This window comes from Centroberyx gerrardi, chromosome 1 (assembly GCF_048128805.1).
Source record: "Centroberyx gerrardi isolate f3 chromosome 1, fCenGer3.hap1.cur.20231027, whole genome shotgun sequence".
Taxonomy (NCBI): Eukaryota; Metazoa; Chordata; class Actinopteri; order Beryciformes; family Berycidae; genus Centroberyx; species Centroberyx gerrardi.
This window is the reverse complement of record NC_135997.1, coordinates 1,236,722-1,253,288: the sequence shown is the minus strand read 5'-3', so window position 1 is coordinate 1,253,288 and position 16,567 is coordinate 1,236,722. Positions and strand designations below refer to the sequence as shown.

The 16,567-nt window shown below is 42.6% G+C and overlaps 1 pseudogene; it reads left to right on the top strand.

The window, feature by feature from the left end:
• Positions 1–13,762: 13,762 nt before the first annotated feature.
• On the top strand, positions 13,763–15,051 carry LOC139930092 (trace amine-associated receptor 13c-like; annotated as a pseudogene).
• The last annotated feature ends 1,516 nt before the right edge of the window (positions 15,052–16,567 follow it).

The window sequence follows — 16,567 nt, the reverse complement described above, 5'->3', positions numbered from 1 at the left end:
TAGTATCAGTAGTATATTTTATCACTAGATGCAGTTATCTGGTACGGACACAGGAGGGACCCAAATGCAGGACACGAACAGAGTGGTGTCGGTAAGGAAAAAGGTTTTATTGTAAAGGAGGATCTGGATGAGGGGCTGATGGCAGGGAATGGGAATCCGGTGGCAGCAGGGGGGAGTGATGGGAGGGAGGAGCGGGGCTTGGCGTGAGCGTGGGATGAGGGGAAGCGTGGCAGGCGGGGGGAGCTTGGAGGCTAGGAGGTTGCTAGCAGGCAGGCAGGCAGGGAGACAAGCAGGAAGACAGGCAGGCGGCCGATGAGCCTGGGACACAAGAGAGGCTGGTTAGGAACATGAAACACGAAGAGACAAAATCACTAGGAGTTCAAACTACATAAGTTGGCCTGGAAGCGTATCTACCACTGAGGTTGAAACAACAATCTGGCGAAGAATGGCTGAAGAGCCGGGGTAGATGTACTGCAGGCAGATGAGCTGATGAGAGGCAGGCGAGCAGACTGGGAGAGGTGATGAGCTGGGAACCAGGAGAACGAGGAAGGGAGACCACGCCCACGCCAATACACACACAAACAAAACAAAAGCTGCGTTTCATTAGTCATTTAACAGGCCCTCCCTCACTTCCCTTCGGCACTTGGTAATACGTAGCACCATACTTAATGCGAGTGGCCACTTGCAGAGCAGGGGGGCGGGGTCTGAGGGGGAGCAGAATATTTTAAATGGAACACATTTGCCCTTAAGCAGGCCTAATAATTAATAATAACAATACATAATAAAAATTGCACAGAACAATGAGTAATGAAATATTGCAGATGAGTTCTTTTCATAAATATGTCTAAATCCTCTAAATCAGGGGTGTCCAAACTACGGCCCGCGGGCCAACTGCGGCCCGCCATCCATTTTTAATTGGCCCGTATCAAAGTCTAAAAATATAATGGTCTATGGCCCACACATAATATTTGCGCTTAACTGTATTGTAATTCTTAGTTTCAACACTAGGTGGAGCTAGGTAGTGTCTCCACAAAGCAAGCAAAGAAAACATTTGCTGAGGGTCACCAGAAATGGCGGAACCAAAGAGACGCAAGATTGCAAGTGAGTGCAGAAAATTTCAGACTCGGTGGAAAAATGAATATTTTTTCATAGAAACCAAGGGGAGGTGTGTTTGTTTGATTTGCAATGAAACGGTTGCCGTGATGAAAGAGTACAATGTACGATGACATTATGAAACGAAACATCAGACCTTCACGTCCTACACTGGCGCCGAGCGGGAAGAGAAGGTGAAGCAAATGACAGCTAGCCTGCTAACCCAGCAACAGTTTTTTTTCCGTGCTAACAAAGCTCAAGAAAATGCCACAATAGCCAGTTATGAAGTAGCTCAACTCATTGCCCTACATGGGAAACCTTTCTCAGACGGTGACTTCATCAAACAATGCCTCACTAAAGTCGTGGGAATAATGTGCCCGGAGAAAACACAGGATTTCAACAATGTTAGCATATCCAGAAATACGGTTGTGCGGCGAATTGAAGACTTGTCGGCTAACTTAAAACAGCAAGTGTCAGATAAAGCTTGTGCTTTCGATTTTTACTTGATTGCATGTGATGAGAGCGCAGATGCCACGGACACTGCACAGCTGTTAATTTTTTTGCGGGGAGTGGATGATAATTTTTGCATTACGGAGGAACTGCTTGATCTTCGGAGTCTAAAGGGGACAACTGGTAAGGACATTTTTGAAGCTGTGTCAGATGCAATTGATCAGATTGGACTTAAATGGGACAAGCTGTGTGGAGTTACAATGGATGGGGCTCCAGCAATGACAGGCGCGCACAAAGGAATGGCATCTATGGTATGCGCCAAGGTGCGAGAGAGCGGAGGTGAGGCTGTCAAAATGCACTGCATTATCCACCAAGAAGCCCTCTGTGCCTCTGTGTTTTATTCCCTGAGATCAAATATCGACAAGTTTTTGAAAGAAAAGGGCAGACCTCTGCATGAGCTCAGTGACCCTTTATGGTTGGCAGACCTGGCTTTTTTAGTTGATCTCACTGATCATCTCAACACCCTGAACAAGAGACTACAAGGCAAAGAGCAGCTTGTACCACAGCTGTATGCGCACATGAAAGCATTCCGTGCGAAGCTCCGTCTCTTCGAGTCACAACTGCGCAACTTCAATGTAGCGCACTTCCCCATGCTGACCGAAATCAAATGCGCATTTCCAAATGCCAAGCTCTCTGCTAAAATGGGAGAATATGTGTGTGTGATCACATCTCTCATTACAGAATTCAGTCAGCGCTTTCAGGATTTTTCTGTCATTGAGAAGGAAATCACACTGGTTGCGGCTCCGTTTTCAATGGATGCAGAAGAAGTGGAAGTGAGTCTGCAATTAGAACTGATCGAAATGCAGTGTGATGATTCTCTGAAGAATCAACATCAGCTTCTCTCCCTACCTGCCGGAGCTTGGAAAAGGGCAAGTTTCCTCTGATGAGACGCCACGCAAAACGAATGATGAGAATGTTCGGCTCAACATACATCTGTGAGCAGACATTCTCTCTGTTAACGCTGAACAAAAGCAGATTGAGAACCAGAATGACCGACAGCCATCTCCGTGACGTCCTTCGCGTCTCAACCACAAAACTTACTCCTGACTTGCCAGCTATCCTTAAGACCAAAGCGCAGCATCACTGCTCCCACTGAGCGCAACATTCTTCCCACTACAGGTGAGTTAAAAATATACACACAGTTTTCATGTGTCAATAAGCCCAATTACTTAATAAATTCAGTTAATTAAAGTTGATGACAATTTTTTAACAAACATTAGTTGATGTGTTAACAAGCCCAATTATTTATTTGTGTAACAAGCTTGAAATATCCACATCCCCTATTTCTCTTCTTGTCTCTCCCTTCATACAGGACAATGAAGAGGGATCAGCATCCTAAGAACCAATCTGAGGCTGTCACTGAGAGAATGACCTGCCAACCTTTTTGTAAAAAATAAAATGAAAATCTACTAATGGAGAGCTGTGATGGAGGCTTTTTTTCTTCAAACATGTTCAATTATCAAACGTAATTTACCTGCATTTGATTGATTTTACCAATGTTAGTGCATTAGAAGTGAGGCAGTATACCTCATGTCTAGTGAGTGGCCCAGTCCTTCGTATATTTTTCTGTATGTGGCCCTCAGGAAAAAAAGTTTGGACACCCCTGCTCTAAATATTGTTTGTTTACTTACATTTGTATTTATCACCTGTTCGTGCACCGGAATTGACGGACGATCACAATGCATCCTGGGAAATATGCGCTTGTGAAGTCTACATCGTTGTTGACTCGCTCCCGCTTTCAACGAGGGCCGGTTGAAACGACTAATGAAACGCACTCTCTCCCCTCCCTCTCTCTCTCATTCTCTAATTCGTGGAGACTGATGTCCCTCCTCCTTCCCTCGCTATCTGCATCATCCTCATCATCTCCATCTTCATCACCCTCTATGCTGCTCTGTCTCTCTTCTTCCTCACCTCCCTACTCACCTCTTGTCTCCTTTCCTCTCTCCTCCTCCCTTCCTAATCCCTCCTCCCTCCCTACTCATCCTTTCTCTCTTCCATTTCACCCCCTCCTCCCGTTTTCTCTCTAATTCCTCCTCACCTCCTCTCCTAATTTCCCCCTCCTCCCTCTCCAACTCTGATGTAACAGGTTGTTTTCATACTAATGTGGCTAGCAAAAAGCCTCTCCTCTCCGGAAAATAGACCTCTGCAGTGGATTTGGAAGAATATGGAAGAGGATTAGGGCCACATGTGAAACATTTATTTGAGTTCTGAGATTAATCTCAAAATTCTGACAATTAACTCAGAATTCTGAGTTTTAATTCAGACTTCTGAGACCAAAGTCAGAATTCTGAATTTAAAGTCAGAGTCATTTTATGGTCATTTTTGCCCTTTTTGTAACTGTAAAGAATAAAGCCCTGGCAGAAGGCTGACATGTTAGCTAACTCACTGTGTGTCATGTGGATATATCAACTTAACCGGTTTTAACACTGACATGAGGGTGAGCAGATAATGACCAGATGTTGATTTTTGGGTAAACTATTCCCTTAAGATAGTCCTTGATTTTTTTCCAGAAATAGGCTTAGTGTAGGACTATTCTAAATTAAATCGTTTTGCTTTAGTTGGTTTGGGTTAGTGTCATTGATTGGTTCTTATCGGCCTTAAGAAAGAAATATTGAAATTCTCTGATTTCACATTTAGAGTGAATATCGGCCGATTTCGATCGCGGGCCGGTCGATCAGTGCATCCCTAGAACACAGGGGTTAAATTGGGATTTGGGAGGTGGAGGAACGATAGTTACGCATTGTGACTCTAGTTCTATGATCACAGGCGGAGCCCTTTATTGGCTTAGCCACTCATCTAGTCGCCTTACATGCTTAGCCAATCAGGATGAGCCTATTCAACCCTATGGGGCTATAACCCTATTGCTGTATAAATAGCGAGCAGCCCTCTGCTCTATATCCACTTAAGTCTTCAGCAACTCGTCGAGCGGTAGGGTAACCCTCTAACGGGACTCTATTGGCTTAGGAGGCGAAGCTCGATTACTTCACTCCTTGCCGTGACGATAACAACATGCCGTGCCATAGCATGAATTGACTGCAATGTTGTGCTACAGGTCAGCCAGATATGGTCCCTTCCACTCACCTATCAATAGAATGAGGGGTGTGAACCAACGCTACACACTAAGTGTTAACACGAGTGACATACCACTGACCGACTCAGGGCTGGTCCCCATCGCGCCCCAGCACCGTAGACTCTAGCCCACCAGTTCTATTTCGCATAGGCTTCGCCTTCTAACAGCTTCGCTATTGGTTTACCCATGGCACACTAGCGCGCCTGTTGAACTTTTTTCATTTATGCTCTCATCCAATCAGGATGAGGGCCGACTTCGAAATGAGTGACGCTTCAGCTCCAGCTCATCGCTGCCCTTCCTGTCCTGGCTACCTCGCCGGGCACGACACCCACACTTGGTGCTTCGAGTGTCTGGGCGAGCAGCACGCACGCCGGGGTCTGGAAGCCTCAACCCCCTGCCAAAGCTGCGCCGGCCTACCTCAGCAGGAGAAGTGGACCGTCTGGCCCATTTCCTGGAGGAGGAGGACAGCGAGCCGGGAGAGGAGATTCCTCTCCAGCAGGCCATCAAAGCTCTAGGTGCGGCAGACTCTGAGGAGGACTCGGATGGGTCCTCTCTGTCCCCCACCACTTCACGGCCGCCGTCTCCCCGCATCTCTGCCTTTCGGATGGGGGAAGGAGATGGTGGAGACGCGGCATTGGAGATGGAATCCGTCTCCATGGCGCCAGTTTTCACTGCCCCCCCCCCCGTCGACAACAAACCGCCGGCTCGCCTAAACGGCTCCCATGTTCTCCATGCCTGGAACGCGCAGCGCCTTGGGAGCACAGAGGTTTCTCATGGCCCACCACCACAGGCTCTCTGCGACCTTCAACAAAGGTGCGGATCAAATTCCACCCTGTCTGTTGATGTAGGCCACTGTTGACTGGTTGTTGGTCCTGACCAGCACATCTTTCCTCTATAACAGAGGTGCAAAGTGCTGCAGGACCAACAGGACCGCTGTTAGTTCCAGTATTGATGTGACGGGTTTCCCTGAAGGCCACACACCACCCACCGACTGTGCCAGACAGGTCCCCTCCCACCCTGTGGGGAGGCGTCCGTGAACACCAATACGTAGGAGGTTACTCTCCCCAACGGTGTCCAAGCGCATCCTGGCGAACCTGCTGCCATGAGATCCAAGAGATGCATGACGGTGAGAGCTATTGTTTTGTCTCACCCACTGAACCGCCTCCGCAACAGCCGTCTGGGTTCCGACCAGTGCTGGTGTGCCCTATACGCAGACTACACAAGTTGCGTAGGGCCCCCACCTCATAGGACCTGTGGCTGCCCGTAAAAAAAAAAAATTGTCGACTGGAACTGTTTTATAGTGTAAATTAAAATAAATGCATTCACACATAGCGTTTTTTTGTGTGGAAAAAGGGCTGCCTGGAGCGCTTCTTGTGAGGAGAAATAAAAAGCAGATTACGACAACGTCATCTGACGTTAGCTGAGTAGCTCCTAGCTAACCAGCTGGTTAGCACTTCTAGCAGACAATACAGTGTTGTGCAACAAACAAATGCTTATCAGATATTCCCAATACACATCTACACAAAACTCTAACTTAATTCGCACCTAGCAACAGCGCAAATATGGATACATTTGTTGTGCTCAGCTGAGGACTTTTGTCCAGACTGCTCTGAACTGCAAGAGAAGATGGAAGACCTCAAGAAAAGGCAGAAACTACTCCCCCAAAAGCCAAATTTAGGATTATGAAGGTTTTTATTTTACATTTTATATTATAAAATTGATTTTATTTATTTGATATTTCATCTCAACATACTGTATATTATTATGTTATATTAGTATCTCATTAAGTCTGTTACTATGTGTTTAAGTTCCATATTTTTTGTGTATGTGATATTGTAACAGAAATGTCACCAAACAGCTGGTCTAGGATCTCCTGTCCTAACATTGATTACCAAAGCAGTTAGATATGTGATTTTCTGTTAAACTGTATTTACTGTGGGGCAACCTTGTTCTTACCCTATAATTACTGTGAACAAGAGGGGAACAAGCACTGCTTTGTTTTACAGCCTGCACACCTTGTACTTACTCCATAACTACAGGGAACAAACACCAATAACATTTGTTTTGTCCCCCCAATTACATTGTTGTACCCTGTAATACATTTCTGAAGTATGCAGTAATTATGAAAACAGTTACACCATAACATATTACATATATACATAATAAATCTCTCATTTTTTCAAAATTGTTACCCCTTCAATCCGGGACTTCTTGTTTTGTTATCCTGTAACTACAGCATTGTTATTTTATTAGTACCCCATAATTAAAAACTGCTTACACCATAATTAGCGGGTTGTAAAATAAAGCATTTTCTTGTTTACAGTTTATCATTGATGTCAAATTAATGTCCAAGTGATAACGTTTTCTGAGTCTAGATTCTCTTAATAACGTTACAATGATCACATGGTAAGAAGCATGTGAAGCAGATAGCATCCTTTGGAAATAACATCATGTAGAGAAAAACCAATAAAAGCATCGATTTCAACAATCCTAATAATTAACAGTCCATCAGTGTGCAGGGCACTTGGATCACCAGGCCCCTTTCGAGGGACTGCAGATCTTCAAGTTATGGATAATTTTTTATTGTTTTATTTTTTGCTTTAGTTGTTAAATGCTTACATCACAGAAGTATGTTCCTAATGTCAGTCTGATATGTTTAAGGATACTACGTTATTACATCCCAGCCATCAAAGTATAAAGTTGCAGTTACAAGGCCTTGAAGTTAATACTGAACTCTTAGCAGACACGCAAAAGTGCTCGGTTATGATTGACAGTGATTTTAACTAAATGAAAAACCATATTAGATTAATTCACCTGGCACTATTTTTAACTGTTGGTTTCTTAAGCCATGATTGCATCATGTGGTAAAGTGAAGAGACTGCATCATGTGTTTATGTTTGAACTTTATTTTCTTAACACCTCTAATTGGAGTGATACCTCTGAGACTGGAGTTGTCATCATCTGGCACTAATACAAGGAGGTGTGAGCAGACTCCTTTGGTAGAAATACACACACACAGTCATTACGCAAACTGGATGTTTGTTTCAGTGCTTGGAAGCAAATCCAGTCTCATAGGCATTAATGAGTCAGGCAGAGTGTGTGTGTGTGTGTGTGTGCATGTGTGTTTGTATGGGACTATAGCCATCACATGTGTAAGGCCTTGATACATAGGCAAAATGTTGTGGTAGATGGGCATTTTTGACAATAATTAAAACCAACAGTATTCATACATTATAGTTTAGTTCCTTTTAGTCCACCATGTCATCCACATTGACTTTGTTTAATTTTCTAATTCTTCATGAAGGCTCTATTTCTAATCTAAATTTCCTCAAGAGGTTGCATGTGATGGTCTTTATGGTCTGATGCAACAGTAGTATGGTTGAACGTTTGACATGGTCAAGTCATAGGTTCAGCTGAAGCTGGACATTTTGATGTACTACACAGAAAATTAAAGGTGCAAACTGGAACCGAAAATGGTTCTTCAGAGTGATGCCATAGAAGAACCATTTCTGGTTCCACTAAGAACCTTTTAATATCCCAGAGAACCTTAATTCTTAGTTATTGGGTGGTGGGTGACCAACCCGGTCTCACGGCAGTTCGTGAAATAGTCACGTAATTTAATCTATCGATTCGTGTTCATGGACACGATTTTTCCATTTTTTTCGTGACACTCAGCACGACTTTCAAACTATTTAATTTAAATTGGAAGTATCTTTCGTGCCTGCAGCGCGTTTTTTTTTCTGTCAGTCAGGACTCGGGAGCACAGAAGCCGTAACATAACCTTCGATTTTAATGATATCTTTAACATTTCTCAACACAAAAACACGAAACTGTCCTTGATAACTCAACAATACGATGGCCATCCGTTTTAATTATTTCACCTTCGATTCTGAGAAATCAAGTTTTTTTGTCAGTTTTGAACGATAGCGGAAGGCTACATTAGCCTACCCATGATCGTCAGCGACCGTTACTATCTATGGTGAAGCAAGACGCCAGCTAAAGCCGTAACATAACCTATGATATCTTTAACATTTCTCAACACAAGAACACGAAAGTGTCCTTGATAACTCAACAATACGATAGGTTAATGTTATGGCCATCCGTTTTAATTATTTCACCTTCGATTCTGAGAAATCAAGTTTTTTTGTCAGTTTTGGACGATAGCGGAAGGCTACATTAGCCTACCCATGATCGTCAGCGACCATTACTATGAAAAAACGATATATCTACTGAATATATCAAATATCTAGTACAGCCGAACTAGTAATTACACTGCATCTAGATGTGTGTTAAGAAAATGTTAAGAAAAAGTAAAGATGTTGGTTTATTTCAGATATTTTAGCCAAAACAGGAGTCGAATGCGCCAAGTCCGCCAAACAACAGCCCTTCCGTGAGCCACGTCATCCAACGTGTGTGTGTGTGTGTGTGTGTGTGTGTGTGTGTGTGTGTTCGACTCCTGTTTTGGCTAAAATATCTGAAATAAACCAAGATCTTTACTTTTTCTTAACATTTTCTTAACACACATCTAGATGCAGTGTAATTACTAGTTTGGCTGTACTAGATATTTGATATATTTAGTAGATATAGATATATATATATTTTTACAACCCTAGATTTACAACCCTACTTTGCAAACCAGAAGAACAACTGTGGGCTGACAAAGAAACAAAAAGCTTCATTTTATATATTGGGCCTTCAAAGTGCTCTGTGAAACTAGGCCTGGATGGCTTGTGTCGCTGAAATGAGAAAATTAAAACTTTGTCGTAGAGCTAAACCAAACACATCGTTGGAAAGGTCTCGACCTGGAGAGTAACATATGTCAGTATGAAGATTCTACATGGCTCCTGCTTTGAAATACTGTCCTTTGAACCTTGACCTCGGTGTATGTTTGAAGGCTTATAATTCAGCAACAAAAGGGGTTACAGATGGGACCAACTGTTATAGAGAGCTCTTGACCTCAGCTATCATGTGAGTATAGTCAACAACTGGGGGCGCTGTCAAATATGGGTAAAATATGGTTAAAATTAATTTTCACCCATTTAACAATTAGATATTAAAATCTGATTACACAAATGTGTTTACCATCCCCTTAAACTCCTCAGTGTACTCTCAATTCAGTATTTACAACTTCCAATTGTAGGAAAAACGCTAATATTTTTTAAAAACTACAATTCCCTAGAGCCGCGCCATGCAGCTTGATACAAATCGCCACCAGAGTTGTAGTTCTTCCAGTTTGCAAAGTAGGGTTGTAAGTAGGTTCGTAAAAAGATAAATCTACTGAATATATCAAATATCTAGTAAAAAAAAAGTAAAGATGTTGGTTTATTTCAGATATTTTAGCCAAAACAGCAGTCGAATGCGCCAAGTCCGCCAAACAACAGCCCTTCCGTGAGCCACGTCATCCAACGTGTGTGTGTGTTCGACTCCTGTTTTGGCTAAAATATCTGAAATAAACCAACATCTTTACTTTTTCTTAACATAGATCATCTACATGCACTGTAATTACTAGTTCGGCTGTACTAGATATTTGATATATTAAGTAGATATATCTTTTATATCTTTTTTTTCATAGTAACGGTCGCTGACGATCATGGGTAGGCTAATGTAGCCGCTTCCGCTATCGTCCAAAACTGACAAAAAAAACTTGATTTCTCAGAATCGAAGGTGAAATAATTAAAACGGATGGCCATAACATTAACCTATCGTATTGTTGAGTTATCAAGGACACTTTCGTGTTTTTGTGTTGAGAAATGTTAAAGATATCATAGGTTATGTTATGGCTTTAGCTGGCGTCTTGCTTCACCATAGTAACGGTCGCTGACGATCATGGGTAGGCTAATGTAGCCGCTTCCGCTATCGTCCAAAACTGACAAAAAAACTTGTTTTCTCAGAATCGAAGGTGAAATAATTAAAACGGATGGCCATAACATTAACCTATCGTGTTTTTGTGTTGAGAAATGTTAAAGATATCATTAAAATCGAAGGTTATGTTACGGCTTCTGTGCTCCCGAGTCCTGACTGACAGAAAAAAAAACGTGCTGCAGGCACGAAAGATATTTCGAATTGAAATACATTAGTTTGAAAGTCGTGCTGAGTGTCACAAAAAAAATGGAAAAATTGTGTCCATGAACACGAATCGATAGATTAAATTACGTGACTATTTCACGAACCGCCGTGAGACCAGGTTGGGGTGACGGCATAAATGTGGAAAATAACCAAACCCCTCCATAGTATATGGAGGCTAGCAAATGAGGCTATACAAGGGCAGGTAAACAAAATCACAATGCGGGTGTCTAAGCAAAGGAGTGCAGAAATGGTTCTTTAAAGAACCGGAAATGGTTCTTCTATGGCATCACTCCGAAGAACCATTTCTAGTTCCAGGTTCAAGTTCGCACCTTTATTTTTCTGTGTGTATGCTCAGTTTTTGACATATTACAATTTTGACATGTTTGCTAATAAAGGTATGAGGATTTCAGAAATCATATTGTTTTTTTTCCAGCATCTTACAGTCTAGGAGGGCAATGCTATATCAGGATATAAGATATAGGAGTCTCTGGGTTACCGAAAATGGCTGAAGTCAGACAAATCTTTCGTCGAATCCATCCTGATTCGGGGCAACCTCCTCTTGAGAGTATATAACCGGAACTCTGACCGGAACTACACTCATATCCTTTCTGTTCCCATAGTTTAGAGCCTTGGGAGAGCACTTCCACTTGAGGGAGTTGTTAGCAAGTTCCGAACACAAGGAGGAAATTCTCTCAGAAAAAACATTTCAACAACATATATCCGTTCATGTTTCATCTCTCTATAGCCCAATAAGTCAGACCCATGGAATGCTATGCTAGCTATACCACCCGTAGGCCCTGACCATGGAAGTATTAGCCTATATTATTGCAATGAGGTGTGAGTAAGCCTAGCATATGGGGGGGGGCTTTTATTTTGAAGTTCAGCTTCCATGCACAAGAAGCAGAAATTTGTCTGTCATCCTGAATACATTGCTAAGAGAGAGACAAGACCCACACACACCATCCTGAGTAGTCAAAGTAACTCTATGCAGTTGTTTTCGCAGGGAGACGTATTTTGTAATTTTGCCAATGCATAGATGTCAGACTTTATGGGAAGCGTAACTTGCATAGCTTTCCATGGGTCTGACTCATTGGGCTAATCTCTTCACAATATAAAACATTTCAAATCACTTCAGGAATTGTACTTCCGACATTTATTTGACAAGTCACATATGTTGGCGGGCTGCCCACAGGATACGATAAAAGTTTAATTGCAGTAGAAGTTGTATCACAGCAGGTGTTTCAAGGGGGCTCTGTTTACATGGAGCAACTCCCACTTTTGATTGGTTGAATCCATTCAACAACTAAGTGAAGACCGGATATCTGGTAAAGTGTCTAAGAAACTGATTTTAGCTGGCATGTCAAAGTGTTAAGAACTCATTTTTCATTTTTTTTCATTTTGAGTTTGATGATTGTAGCGCTCCCTTTTGGATGTTACAAGTTTCGAAGCTCTAGCTTTAACAGGCTTAACAAGAATCAGCAAAAGCATTAGTGACACCCTGTATTGGCCAATTTTTGCATAATTATGAAAACAAGGTTGATTTCTTCTACAGGAGATGTGTACCAAGTTTCATGAAGATTGGACACACAGTCAATGAGTTATGACCATTTTTCTGCTTAGCCACTTACTCTGTCAGGTTGGTCAGTTAACTGTAGCTGTATCATTAGTTCATCATCTAGTTGGGCTGCTTTAATGTGTTTGTGTAACTCATTCCCTTAAACATGTTTGCCAAATTTGGTATTGATATTAAGAACAATGAAAAGCCTTAGGGAAAAGTTTTTTGTGTACAATGTTTGGCATCAGTTGAACTTGTGGTGTGGTGAGAGTTACAGACCAAAACATGAAAATATGCAGTATAGTGCCACCATTTGGCCAATATGCTGCTTTGCATGAGTAGTGGGGGGCCATAAGAGCCCACCTGCCAAATATGGTTGCTTCCGAGCTGCAGACACTTTTAGTGGAGAAAAAGAAGAAAAAAAGAAAGAATTCCAGCAAATACAACAGGGTTCCAGCACTACGTGCTTGGACCCCTTTAGCAGGATCCATGCCCACTGGGCAAATGATTTGACAGTGACAGTATAAGCTTGATTCACATTTTGGAATAGTTCTACATCTCAACGATAGAACATGCAGGTAAAATGGTGCCTGACATGTTGCCATTTGAAAAATTGCCAATTTGTCGTGATTGTGGTCATATTCAACATGACCAAATGTGTTCTGACACACATCTGGGCCATTCTCAAACATGTATGTGAAATTTGGTTGCTCTGACATCAGGCATTTAGGAATTATGCCTCATTTCTTATTTGCATGTCTTCACCATCAGAGTTTGTCCTTCCATTAGGCGGTGCCCAAAAGACAGAGGGCCTGGGTCAAACTGGTAAGCCCAACTCAGGGTAGAGGAGCACTGTGGGGGCAGAGGGGACATATGTATCGCCCTCTTTATTAGAGTCCTTGGGGCGAGGTCATTGCCTTGGGTAGCAACCACTTTGAGCCTCTGAGCTTCTTAGGCAATGCAAAGCTGGGGTTTGCAGTTCTCGGGTGCGTCGATGGCTTCCTGGGAGTCTTTGACAGCAATGATGGTAGCACAAGCGAGCTTGGTCCTCGGAGAAGTCAAGGGCAGCAGGCTTAGAGAGAGCCATACAGAAGCTTGAAAGCCAGGCCACTCCAAAGCCCACTGCAGAGCTTTACTTTATGGAAAGGAAAGGCTTTCTGTCAGACACATTTTACATCAGAGGAAGAGAGGGGATGAGGAGGAAGAAGAAAGAAAGGGAGGAGAAAGAGAGGTCAGAAAGGATTGAGTGGGTGTAATGAGAGAGCCAAAGGATGGGTAAGGAAGGAGGCGCGAGGAAAAAAGACAAGGGAATAAGAGACATGAGGAAGAAGAGAGACAGCGCAGCAGAGAGTGATGAAGATAGAGATGGAGAGGATAGGCAGAGAGAGAGGGGAGGGATTTCAATCTTTAAGAGAAAGAGAGGAAGGAAAGGATGGGAAGGAGGGGGGAGAGAGAGATAAATCAGCTGTATGATAGAGAGCTTTGGTCAGAAAGCTGCCAGACCTCCGCAGCTTCTCCTCTCCTCCTCTCTCTCTGGTGATGGAGACCCTGGCAGGAGCTGAACTCTGCTTTCCACACCTCCTCAACACCTCCTGCAGGAAGCCGATGCGTCCTCACTCCGAAGCCGTACTCCTCCATATTATGTTGTCCTCTGTCTCTCTGCTCTCTGTGGCTCTGAACCTGCTGGTCATCATCTCCATCTCCCACTACAGGCAGCTATAGATTTTGTCATATACAAGACTTTCAAAAAGAAAAGGATCATGGCATAGAACATAGAAATTGTCGTATCTTGGCCATTGATGAAAAGAACTAAGTTGCTAAATAATGCTTTTGTATGCTGCTTTTTATAATGCTTGATATCTGCTACGTCTAGTGATAAAATATATTACTGATATTTGTATACTACAATTTCAAATTCATGAATATAATGCTCCTGTTTCACTCCAGGCAGCTCCACACCCCCACCAACCTCCTCCTCCTCTCCCTGGCTGTTTCAGACCTCCTCATGGGCCTCTTGATGCCGGCTGGAATCCTCTTTACAGGGGGCTGTTGGTTTCTGGGTGACCTCATGTGTACTATGTCTTTCTTTGCTGTCTTTACCATCATCTCTGTCTCAATAGGAAACATTGTGCTCATATCAGTCGACCGCTACGTGGCTATTTGTGACTCTCTGCTTTACCCCACCAAAGTCACTCACAGAAGAGTTCAAATCTGTGTTTTTCTGTGTTGGGGCTGTGCTGCTTTGTATAACATTCTGATTCTAAAGGATCACCTAACACAACCAGGCAGGTATAATTCCTGCGTTGGAGAGTGTGTGGTTGTCATTAACTACAATGCAGGACTTGTTGACCTTGTTTTTGCCTTTATTGTTCCCGTTACTGTCATCATAGTTCTGTATATGAGAGTATTTGTGGTGGCTGTGTCTCAGGCTCGTGCCATGCGGTCCCACATTGCAGCTGTCACACTCCGGGTTTCAGTGACTGCTAAGAAATCTGAGAGGAAAGCAGCCAGGACTCTTGGTATTGTCATAGCTGTGTTTCTAATATGTTTCTGTCCATATTACTGTCTCTCTCTGGCAGGCCAGAACACCTTGATCAGTGCTTCATCTGCGGCATTAGTGGTCTGTCTGTTCTATATTAACTCCTGTTTAAATCCTGTGATCTATGCCCTTTTCTACCCCTGGTTCAGAAAAGCTATTAAACGGATTGTTACACTTCAGATACTGCAGCCTTACTCCTGTGAGGCCAACATACTGTAGAGAGAGGATGTGGAGTGATTGAAATAAGACCTTTTCTATGAAGGATCAATGTGTTTGTTCATGTAGTTCATGAATCAATTTATTTATTTATACAGTTTAAAGTTACAGGGACAGTGCACATTAATAAACATTTCTGTAAATGTGCCAGCTTAGCCATCTTAGCTAATTTTCAACTGCAGTCCCTGGGCAGGTGTAATGACAGCTACAAAAGACACATAAAATACATTAAATCAGGAACAGCAATACTGTACATATAGCAGAGCACACTTCATAAGAACACATAAAATACTTTAAAACAAGGACAACAATACATAAAACAAAGCACGCTTCAGATTATTTGAATAAGTTACAGTGTATGGCCACACACTTGATTGTCTTTTAACCATGATTTTAAATTAATTTTAAATGAACGATATGTGTCACAGTCTCTGATAAGTGTTGGCAGACTGTTCCATGTGTGAGCTGCTCTCACTGAAAAAGCTGACTGTCCGAAGGCAGTCCTCCTCATAGGTATTATACAATCCCCTCTTGCCACAGACCTAGTATGTCTATCATTAGTTGTTTTCTGCTTTATAAAAGCACTAAGAGGGGGAGGAGCCAAGCCATGCAGAATCTTATAGACAAGACAAGCGTCTGTAAATTTGATAAGATTGTCCCAGCTCAGTAAATTATGATTTCTTAGGCAGTAACAATGGTGATGGGTGTTTGGCTTCCTGTCAAGCACCTTAAGAGCCTGGTGGTATACTGACTGTACAGGTTTGAGTGTTGTACAGGAGGCTTGTGCCCAGCTAGTCAAACAGTATGACAAATATGACATGATCATGGCATTGAAATATAGTGTTGCTGCCTTAGTAGTTAGACAGTTTCTGATATGGCGGAAATTTGACAAGTTGAACTTTACTACCTTTGTTACCATCTTAATTTGTTTTTTAAATGTAAGATTAGAATCAATTGTTACACCAAGATATTTGAAATCAGATACCACTGTCAGCTTTTCCCCTGCAACATAAACGTTAGGTGTGAGATTATCTGTTGACCTCTTAGTGAAGAACATACAAACTGTTTTCTTTATGTTTAAGTGAAGACAGGAGTTATTAAGCCACTGTGTGACATAGGCCATCACTGCCGTGAGCTTACATGCAGCTTGCTGTTTGGTCGCTGCATGTACATAAATGACAGTATCATCTGCGTACATTTGAAGCTCAGACTCATTGCATACAGTGGGAAGATCATTTATGTAAAGGCTAAACAACAGGGGCCCCAGAATTGATCCCTGAGGTACACCGATATCACAACTAAGGGCTGATGACAGCTCCCCATTTATCTTAACCCTCTGTGCTCTGCCTTCCAGATAGGATTGCATCCATTTAATAGCATTCGGGGAGAAGTTGAACATTGAAAGCTTTGCAAGTAGGACATCATGATCCACAGTGTCAAAGGCTTTCTTTAGATCTAAGAATATGGCCCCAACAACTCCCCCCTTATCTAGTTTAGATTTCATATTCTCCAGGAGAAA